The sequence below is a fragment of the Monodelphis domestica genome, chromosome 1 (assembly GCF_027887165.1).
Source record: "Monodelphis domestica isolate mMonDom1 chromosome 1, mMonDom1.pri, whole genome shotgun sequence".
NCBI classification, from domain to species: Eukaryota; Metazoa; Chordata; class Mammalia; order Didelphimorphia; family Didelphidae; genus Monodelphis; species Monodelphis domestica.
The window spans coordinates 727,875,053-727,886,879 of record NC_077227.1 but is presented as its reverse complement, the minus strand read 5'-3'; positions in this window follow the sequence as shown (position 1 = coordinate 727,886,879).

The following is an 11,827-nucleotide window of genomic DNA, read 5'->3' as shown; positions in this document are numbered from 1 at the left end:
AGAGAGAGACAGAGAGACAGAGAGAGAGAGAGTGAACAATGGCTTGGTCTTGCCTTATAAGCAATTTTCTCCACCCACTAGCTTTCTCACATCATATCTCAGGAACCAAACATAGTTCTTTAATTTGTCTGGCACCAATGGTGGGGGGGGGGAGGAAGGGGGCAGTGCCTCTGGAATCAGTTTCCTATCTCATTGGTTTTAACTTCCTTTCTCACCTGCATATTTCAATGATAAGAGACCTCCAGGTCACTGATTGATGATATCAAACAAAGCAACATAATAGAGAAGGAAATTCCCTTCCCACAGTCTCCCATGTGATTCTATTGGAAAATGAACATATTGAAAGCTCCCCAATTGAGAGTTTGGGGAGATTAACATGCATAATCTCCCCAATGAATCATTTAAAATTACCAGCATATACCTCTAAACATTCTCTTACTAGAGGTGTATAGAATATTGCACTTTACAAAGGGGAATTACAAAAATTTGGGAATAGAAGGGAAAGAAAAGAAAGAGAAAACAAAAATAATGTTTGATAGATGCATTAACAAAAAGCCAACTAGGGGGCATTACCATTTGACATAAGAATTTACATTCAGATAAATGATATGTTCAACTCCCTTCAGTTACGTTCATTATATCCCAAAGTTCACTCTGGATCTTCTAATGTAGTGTGTGGTTTCCACAGGCTTCCTTTTAGTACCTTCTCCAAAATATCCTCTTTCTTGATTCAAGGTGTTGGTTCTTGAAATTTCTCCAAAAGATTTCAAACCTTGGATTTTAGGAAAATTATACAATTCTCCAGGAGGAGGGTGTTGACAAATACCAGAATCACCCTGTAATACATGGCTGAGTTAGGGGGTCTTTGAATCAATTATCAAAAGAAAGCCAAGAAACACACACATACACACAAAGAATCCAAATAGAAAAGAAAAAAATAAATTCTGGTAAATAAAAAATATATATCAAAATTGTATGTGTATAAAATTATGAGTAAAAAAAAATACACCTGTAACAAGTCCTTGAATCACCAGCAAGGCCCAATTAAAGTGATTTATGTCCTACAGCCTGAAGAACAAATGCAGCAATATTGCACTACCCATTGGCAGCGAGGACTACAGAAAATTGTCATACTATAGAAGAGAAGGGACTCAATTCTGAAGTAAAAGGGAAGTATGATTTGCTGGTCTGATTTTACCTTTAATCTCAGGGATAGAGGAGTCAAAATGAAAGCCAAACTAAGGAACATGTCAGAAATCTGGTATGGGGAAATCCTGCATCTGAAGTTGTCAAACAGTCACCTCCTCAAACCACAAAACAAGTCCTCTGCCTCGGTACAGACACTCACCAATCCCACAGGGATTGTTGTTCTCCTTCACCTTGTGCTTCTAACACTGTGCATTGGCTCTTATGTGATCCTCTCTTCTGAAATCAGACACAATTATTAGTAAAAGTCCCATAATACTTAAGTCAAAGGCAGGTTTCCATAGTCTAAAAATTTTGGGTATGCATTGGCAGCATTAGAGCTAATAGATATTATAAATGTATTGTTGAAAATAAAAAAATCATTAATACTTACTCCAGGTACTTTAAGTAGAAAAAACAAGAAAAAAGAAAAATCAAATATCCTATTGCAAATAAAAAGAAAAAACAATAATATATTTTTTTTAAATTCAAGAATTCAATGTGTCAGTCTAAACAGTGTCCAACTTGTCTATGTACTTTTATAATGGTATTGTCTCCAGTTGAGTCATAGGAGGAAGGTACAAATAAAGACAATTGCACGTGATAGGATAGAGTCAATCGGTGTCAATAGAAGGTATTCATTTTACATGTGAGCAATGAATCCAAGAGTCCTTGTCTCAGACTTTGATAGCCATTTGAGTGGTTAACAGTATTTGAAATAGACCTTCCCAGATAGACTGAGTTCCTTCAGTCTGCTGCAAATTCTTTATATACACCTATCTCCTGTGTGTAGGTTACAGAGTGAGAAGTCTAGAGGTCCTGCTTATACTGTAGCTCCAGATTCATGGAGTTCTTGCAATTTAACCTGTAAGTTCTGTATATAAGAAGCAATAGAAGTGTTCCCCCTAGTAAACATGTGTATGCGGGAGAAAAAGACAGCCTGTATGGGGGAATGTGATATGGAAATCACATTAAAAGACTGATATATATTAATTTAAGGTCGCCAAGGAATTCAGCTATGTAATTCCTAAATGAAAACTCAAGTCAGCAGTCAACCTTTTATGGAGTTTTTAATTACTAAAAGGAGGAAGAAAGTTATTAGAGGGAGAGAGAGAGAGAGAGGGAGAGGGAGAGAGAGAGAGAGAGAGAGAGAGAGAGAGAGAGAGAGAGAGAGAGAGAGAGAAAGAGAGAGAGAGAGAGAAAGGGGAGAGAAGGGAATAGGGCTTAAATACCCACTCTGCTTAGGCTGGGCCAAAGGCCCAAGGCCTTGGATAGCCGAGGTAAAGAAAAGAGATCAGTCCCTATCACTCATGTGACCAAAATGGAGAAACAGTCTGAGGGCCTCCACTCCAAGCACCAGGCTCCAACAACTACACTCTCCCTTCACACAGGAAATCCCCAGACTCCTCATCTGTCCTCTACCTCACTTCCTGTGTCTCACCTGTGCCAATGGTAGCTCTAGCTTCACCCAGGACTGCCCAGAGGTCTGTCCCCTTTGCACATGTCTGTTGAAGGTCATATTCTCAAATAATTAAATCTTGAGCTTTGCTGCAGCCCTTTCTAAATCCTGTTACCTTGAGTAGGGTGGAGATTGTAGTTTCCAAGACCTGATTCTGTCATTCCAAGTATGTCTATTGTTATTGATCAGGAAATAGCCAAATCCCATCCTCTAAAGAATGGTTTGAACAGGGTTGAGTAGTTTTGAAATTCACAGGAATGTCCTAAAAGCATCTCCAATGGTGAGATGTGTAGATCTCTCCTAGGCCTTCTATGAAGATAAAATAGACCTAAGGGTAGAACCTCAGGTCATTTTAAGTGAGTCTCAGTGCACAATTTTCCAATCATATTCTTAAAATCTCTATTCATTCTCTCAACTTGGCCTGAACTTTGGGGGTGATATGAGTAATAAGATCTTAGGTCAAGGAAATGCATATGAACATCAAACCACGTCTTTTCCTCAACAACCACAACAGCAGCAGCAACCAAAATAGCAACAGAATATCAGATATTAGTAATAAGTATTATGCTCAAAGTTCCATATCAGTTACTCAGCATAAAGTCAGTTGGGAAATTAGTATTTATTAAACAAAGTCAGTCACCATTCTATAGCTGAAAAGAAAAATGATCCTTTTAAAATGAACCATCAGCATTCTTCCAGACAAAAAAAAATACATATAATTAAATATGTCAAGAATGACTTACTCCAAAGTTAAAAATTAATTTGGACTTTACTACCATTCAGCAATATTTCAGGATGTGGTAGATCCTGTTACAACAAAGCTACTTCCTAAAATCAAAGTTCTCTGAAGAATGTATGTAGTAGTAGTGGTGGTAGTCTCTTGGTGACCGAGAATGATAATTGTCTTTGTGCATTATCAGCTACTTCCTAAAATCAAAGTTCTCTGAAGAATGTATGTGCAAACCCACCAAATGCATTGGACTACTGAAATGGTAGCTATTGGAATTCAGTTTCCAAATCATTCATTCATTCATCTACTCATTTATTCATTCAAACAATAAACATGAATTTGATATACTCCTATTATGTAGAGGCAGCAACGAATATTTAGAAAGCTGGTTAAAGTCCAATATCTAATACATATGCATGATGTGGGCAAGTCACATAATATCTCAGAACTTTTGACAATTCTCTAGGACTATAGATAGCAGAAATGGTATCAAACAGCACTGGTAGAGGTCTTTTCAGCCAGTAATGAAATCATAGGTTTAGTCTTTTGTCCTATTCATATCCCAATCCAATTGGTAAGCATTGCATTAGTTTCTAGGAATATAAAGGTAAAAAAGTGAAAAATCTTTTCCCAGAGTAGGAGGACTTTGGTTCAAATTCCATCTCTGATACTACCTATTGAAAAAGTACTTAATCTATCTGTCCCTCTGATACTTAACTCATTAAGTGGGGATTGGGATGAAGTAGATGATCTCTAAGGTTCTTTTTAGTTCTGAATCCAGGAATGAGGGTGGTAGTGGCAATAATTAGAAGCATAAATATTTACCAAATTCAACATTATTGGAAAGAAAAATGAGCTCTCATTTTTTACTGAGTGCTCTTAAGTTGGGAAGAAGTTTCCTTAATTCAAGCCATTAAACTCTAATGCCTGAGATAGTTTCAGAAGTACCCACATGTAAGAGCTGTTCAGTTACTTAGTCATAGAGCAGAGAATGCTAACCCTAGGAAAGACCTCAAATACCACATATATCAGAAATTCCTAGCCTTTTTATAGGTCATGAAAATGTCTAGCTGTCTGATGAGATTTGATGGAGCCATTCTCAGAAGAATGTTTTTAAATGAATAAAGAATATGAAGTAAACTAAAGGATAGAGAAAATGGTTGTGTATTTTCCCATTTAAATTAAGGGACTTGCTCTAATATAACCTTGGAAATTTTGAAAGCTTGTGCACAATCTGTTAAGAACCCCTGCTGTAGACCAGATGCATTCATTCTATTGATGAGAAAACTGAAAGGGGAAGATAGGAATTTTACTTACTCAAGACCACTGAGCAAGTACAGTGATAATGCTGGAAATAAAAGCCAGATTTATTGACTGTCACTTTGTACAATAATTTTCCTAATCTATATTTGACATTTTCAATCTAGATTAAAGGCTCTCTCCCTGTTAGCCTCTAAGTCCTCCCCAAATTTATCCTCAAATGTTGATCATTGTCATGGAATGTTTTCTTCAAAAATCACTTGGGAATACCCTGTTTCTAAGTTCAAATAAAACCTAATGTGAAGCTGAAATGAGGTTCTTGTTTGTATTCCTTTTAAGTCCAGAAGTCAGGCCAATTTTCAGGCTAAATCCTCTCTGAGATGCTTTCATTTTATCACTTCTTCTGAAGATTGGGAGGTAAATCCTAAGAGAGTAGCTGAGTGTCCCTAAAGATGAAAAAAAATGATAGTGTTTTTCAGAAATAATTTAGCCAAAGAGAGCATTTGGAGCTTGATGCATGAAGTAAAATGATGGGCTCTACTGTAATCTTCCTTATCATTGCCCTTTAAAAATAAATATTATCTTCTTTACATATATATATATATATATACATATATATATTATTTCCTCATTTGTAAAAGATTAAAATGTAGTCAGAGATTGTTTGTATTGTATCTTTTGTTTTTAAGAGTTTATTTTTTAGAGGCTAAACATGGATTCAGAAAGATGGAAATTTAAACCCCCCTTTATACATTTTCTTATTTTTAAAACCTATGGCAAGTTATTTTATCTTACTTAGCCTTAGGTTCTTCAAGCATAAAATAAGGATAATGAATAACACTTATGTTGCACGATTTCAGTGAACATCAAATGAAATAATAATTGAAAAGAATTTTAACCTTAAAAATTATAAATGTCAGATGTAATTATTAGAGAGGATCATGGAGGAGGTGATGGGAGGAATTCACTAAAAGGTGTTTCTAATTGTGTCGTGGGCAGAAAGAAGGGGGAGAGAAGAAGTAAGCAAAGAAGATATCAAGTTTCTTAAAAGTGTCAAGCCTTCCACTTTCTCTATGTCACATGTTCTCTGGCTGCTGGTTAGATGTTGTTGGTAGTCAAATTTCATCCCCTAGAAAGGAAAAAGAGTCACAGAATTACAGAATCTTAGAGTTGGAAGTTACCTTGTTGTCCATTTAGTCCATCTCATTTAACCAAACAGGAATTGTTTCTATAATTGTACTAACCTCCTCTCTCATAATCTCTACCTAACATCAATGCTGAATTTCATTACCTCCCACATGAGATCTACCTAATCCCTTTTCCATATCACACCTCTCTTTTATCCATTAGACTCCCCCTAAAGTTAGTATGTATTTAGGTTCATCCAAGCTACTTCCAAATCATGCTTCCTGAACTATAGATGCTCTCTTCATCTTCCTTACATACCCTGCCTGAAGTTTTGAATCCTGCCTTTTGGTCCCAAGGTCTGCATTTTGGTAGGAAGGGGGATTCCATACTTTTCTGTGCCATATCTAAGTGATGCCAGTTCATGTTCAACATCAACCCTTTTAACTCCTGTATCTTCTTCCTCCACTGAATGTAAGCTATTCGATGGCAAGCACTATCTTGACCTTATGTATTTATATTTATCTCACATAATCAAGTACATGGCACATAGTTAGTACCTAACAAGTGCTTCATATTTCTTTTTTATTTTTCTTGTGTAGATGTATACATAATCCAGATAGGTATTCTATATCCAGATAGAACATGAGGTTCTAAATAGGGTGGTTTTCTTTTTAATCTTTGTTTTCTTAGGGCCTATCAAAGTTCTTACTGTACATCAAGTACTCAGTCAATGATGGTTGATTAATTTTTGGTTGGTTAATAAGTAGTCATCCAGATTCTACTAGATGACTCTGAATGAGGGGAAGCAACTACCTTCCAATGAAACCAGTACCACTCTGAGATACACTTCACCATTAGGAAGATTCCCTTTAATCAGGCCTTTCTGTTACTGCTCCTGCATCTGCCTCTAAAGATCAAGAGAAGACATTTAATCCATCATCCATGTGATAGCCCTGGGTGGTTTATCTTCAAAAACATATTACAAATTGACAATGTCCAGCTCAAACCTATTTTTATATATGAAGAAATTGAAGGTTAAAAAACAAAGGTTCTTAACCAATAGTAAATTGGAAACCATATTCTAATTCAGGTTTTTTTGCCCAATTCCCAATACAAGGCACTCAACAGAATATTTAGTCTTTTAGAATTTAGAATTAGAATTATTTAGAATAGAATTTAGAATTATAATTAGCTTTTAGAATTAGAATTTAGAATGAACTGTGTAACTGTTAAAAGAGTGGTTGCCATAAACTGTTACAGACAAAAGAGTGGTTGCCTTAAACTGTGACCGTGAAAATATGGTTTCAAGACTTTGAATTGCCAAAACTGTAAAGATAATTTTTGTCTTGATTTTATATTAAAAATAAAGTGGACGCCATGGGAAAAATTCCCAAATATGAAATACCCAAGTCAGCTGGGTTTTTATGTAGATTTTAATTAATACAAATAAGGAATTAAAGAAAGGGAGAGAGAGAGAATAAGAGGAAATAATGGGAAAGGGGCCTAGGCCTGAGCTTTAAGAGAGACTAGTCACCCCTAGTCACTCTTTAATCACTCACCATAAGATTTTGTTCCAAGCAAGCTCAGTGTTCAGAGAGATCCTCTATTCCAACTAGTCCAAGCTCCAACTCAGTTACCAAATCTGAATTCAGTTCAGAGCCCCAGCAATCTTCTCTGACTCCTGACCTCCAATTCAGCTCCAAAGCTGAATTCCCTTTTCAGAGGCCTTCTGAACTCCTTTTAAAGAGAATTTTCTCCTATGTCACCTCCCCTAAGTTTTCACATCTACCAATAACAGTAGATGTTTCCTAAAGGACTGACCATTTTTAATTCACATCTTGTTATCACCTTCTCTGGGTAGACTAAAACCTCACACCTCTTGCTAAGCTTGCTTGAACTTTTAGTAATTAATTTGACCTTCATAGGTACTTAGCACCTTTTCATATTAGATCTAAAAATAGACCCAGCTTAAGGGTTTAGCTTTACTTTAAGTATGGGCTGGGTACCTTTCCATTGTTCAGTAAGTAGTTTTACAACTTTATCTTCCCCTAAAGTATGCCTAAGTATGGGTGGAGTAATGTTAGAAGTACCTACATTCCTGTTCAATTGCCTTCATTTTTTAAAATGGGTTTAGTTTAATCAAATCTTCTGAAGTAGAGTCTGAGAATTTTTAAGATTCACAATTCTGAGAAATTCTAAGATTCACAACTGAAAGTAATTAGTCTATGATCACACACCCAGTGTGTATTACACACACCATAAGCTTCCTGAGGCAAGGATTAAAACTTTAAAAAGGAGCACACATAAACACATTAAAATGTGGTTAGAGCCAGTATATGGCCAAATTAACAACTGTTTTTTTTTTCAGTAAAATGACCAAAATTGGACAAACATTGTTCTTTGTCTATTTCATAATCCCAGATAATGTATGGAAATGGATATACTCTTCACTGCTCCTGGTGTGATTGATTTAATTTTGATCCTAGACAAAGAGCACTTGAACATGCTTGGTGTTTGAGGTAGTAGTTGTTTAACATGTGTTAAAGGCAGGTCTTCCTTGTTCCACATTCTACCAAGTATCTCAAATTTGGCTCCTACAATCTAGTCCCTTTTTTCTGTCTTTCATAGTGTGGTAACTTTCTGTAGTCCTGGCTGCTGACTGGGTAAATGCATCATTGCTTAGATCATTTTAATTGGGCCCTGATTCAAGGATCTGTTATAGATTTATTTTTCTTTTACTTAGAATTTTTACACAGAAGAATTTGATAGTCTATATTTTCATCCAGTATTTTCTTTTTTATTTGGATTTTTTAATTTCTCTTACCAATAGATTCATATACCTTGTACCTCAGCCATGTATCCCTAAGTGATCCTGTATTTTTCAATCATGTACAACAAGGGGAAACATAAAAGAAAATATTATTTAAATTGCAAAGTTTAAATTCCTTTTGAGAAGAATTTTAGGTAAAGAAAGATGTTACCTCTCTGAATCCAGAAACTGAACTGTTTGAGAAGACACCATGAAGAAGCCTCTAGACCACAAGCTGCACAAGAATGAACTTTGGGTGTAGTTGATTGAACACTTATTTTTATGTATACTTTCATGCCAAAGGGGACTGCCCCCTAACTGGCTTATTGTCAGTGCATCCCGCAATTATTGTTTTTTTTTAATCCTCCAATTATTTAATCTTTAAGTTGATTATGTTTTCATGATCCTTTTTGGGAAAAAATGTTGTTGTTTTTTTTTTTCAAAAATGATCACATTGAGATTTGTAAAAATGGAGACTGGAATCCAGGACTCCAGTGCCCAGAAGTCCTTGCTCACTTCCCAGAATGCTTAGTAATATCACTGAATTCTCACCTGGGTAACATCACAAATTATTAAATAAAGGAGTTCTCCACCTACTGAAGGTCTCTTTTCCTACTTCCGCTTTGAAGCAGAAGGGTCTTTTCATGATATGGGTGAGGTTGTCTAGGCCTCTCTGGGCCTAGACATGTGCTTTCTCATTCTGTAATTTCTTTAATCCTTAACCTTTAATAAACCTCATAAAATATAATACTCCTTGAAGAGAGAAACTAATTTCTACCTGCCTCAGTTTTCCCCAAAATTTTAATTTTTACAGTACTTTTGCACTTTATTGTATTTGATTTGTGCCATATATTTTATTTTTAATTATTTTACTATTTTTCTTTCTCTAATTTTTCTTTGCATTTGAAGCACATATAATTGTATTGAAAATATTTTCTTTTAACTATTTTTTATTTTTTCAATAAGCTAAGATATCTATTTGTTTAGCATAAAAATGCATACACAAAAACCATTAGACCATGGAAACCTGCCATTTATTGATAAATGTTATGGAATTATGATTTATGATTGTGTCTGATTCTAGGAAATGGGATTTTTAAAAATGGAGCACTAGACTTTATCTACACCGTGCCACAGGATTTAACCTAAAAAGTGCCAAAAGAGCACACAGGCCAAAAGGAAACCAATCCATGTGGAATTGATGAACTTCTACACCAATATGAAAGGACTTGAACCTAGTGTGAGACTCAAGGTTGCAGTGCTTAACAATCCTCCCTGAAGAGGACTCCTTGAACCACACTCCTTGTTAAATACTTTCTATGAAAATACCTAGCAATTGGCTAGTCTGACTCCCCTATACCTGAGAAATGAAATGATCAGACCAGGGAATGACACTTCCCTTTTTACATAAAAAATTTAGTCCTTTAACTCTATTATAGTATGGCAACTTCCGGTAGTCCTAGCTTATTATGGGTAAATAAAATATTAGTATAATTTTCCCCCTACAAATTCGTAAGATAAAAATATATGTTAACTAGACCCTAATCACAAGGGCCTCTTAGGAATTTCTTCTTTTTAATTCAGAAATTTTATAAACATTATTTTTAATATTTTGATTCTGATTTTGATTTTTTATTTCTCTCAAAAACTTAATTTTTTCCTCTATTTATTTCCTTTTATGTTTTGTTTTTTCCTTTTGATAATTAACTCATACACCTATAACTCAACCACTTTGAGCTGATCTGGGCTTTGATAAACATCCTCTTCAGGGAGGATTGTATTATAGTTTTATTTTTAAAAATCAAAGATTTAAATTTTTGTTTGAGAATTTCAGGAAAAGAAGTTTGCCTATGGGAAATTTAGAAATCCAAAATCATCTGGACCTCTCAAGTTCAAGAGAATTTGATCCTTTTAAAAAGAATAGGGTAGGAAATCAGGGCTAAAAGAACTGCAAATGAGACTGATCAATCACATCTTTTGTACTTAGATTAAATATTCTCTCCTATTCACTTCTAGGAGTTAAAAAATTCTCTGTTTCTTTACCTCTCTGGATTTATAAAGGATCACAGAGTGATACTATGTTTTTCATTCAACTGAAACAGACTTCCTGCCACACCTAGGTTCACACTAATACCTTATTCACACTAAGTAAACAAATGAAATGTTTTCTCATACAATAAATGTATTGAAAATAAGTTTATGGTTTGATTTTGACCCTCCCTTTCATATAAAGATGACAAAAATTGACTCAAGTATATAATAATGTATCAAAGAGGTCCAAAAAGGATTTTAATTCAACTATTCTAACTTCAGGTCAAGAGTTTTCTTTACTTTTTTCTCATCCAAAAAGAAGTTTATCTTACTGCTGATTCATTAGCTGGTACAATTGGTTTTTCTATAAACTAATTGACAATGGAGAGTTACAACTGGCATAAGAAAATGATTACTAGATTTGAACTCATATTTGGTTTCTTACTATTCTTACTACCTATATAACTGGAACATCATGCTCATCTTCCAAAGCCTCAGTTTTCTCAACTATAAAATTAAAGATTGTCCAAATGGCTATTTAAGGTTCATTCAAAAATAAATGTATTTATCTATGAATTGCCATACTTAAAAGAGAATCCTTTGAACTCTATGTCATCTATAAATAACAAGTGTTCATTTGATGTCCAGTCCCCTTTCCTCCACTAAAAGCTTTCTTAAGAACTTTTCTCTGTCTTCTCTTCAGTCACTATATGACTAATATTCTCAGATCTCTTTGTTTTTCCACTTAACAAAGGATTTGTCTCATTTATATTTTCCACTATTTAGAAATAACTGGGTAAAAAGGATAGAAGATTGGTTTTGTCATAAGAAAGAGCTGGGATTATTTCCTCCTTTGCCATATATTAGCTCTTTGATCTGGAGTAACTCACTTTTATTATTAGGGATTTAAGAAATTACCAAAGACTATAAGTTGCAGATAAGTTTCTAGAATTGGCTATACTTTGTCATGAAATTTAAAATCTACATTTTAAAAAATACAAAAGGAAAATAAATTTATATTAGAGCCAATCTTCTCAGGTAGCATTAGGACATTAAAGCCATTTTATCTTGTATCTTTATTCTTAGGAACAGAGTAGGTCATTGGGATAATACAGTAGTGTTCTGCTTAACAGTTGAATATATTAACAAGCTTTTTTTTTGAAAATTTTATTTAATTAATTTAGAATATTTTTCTATGATTACAAGATTCGTGTTCTTTCCCTGC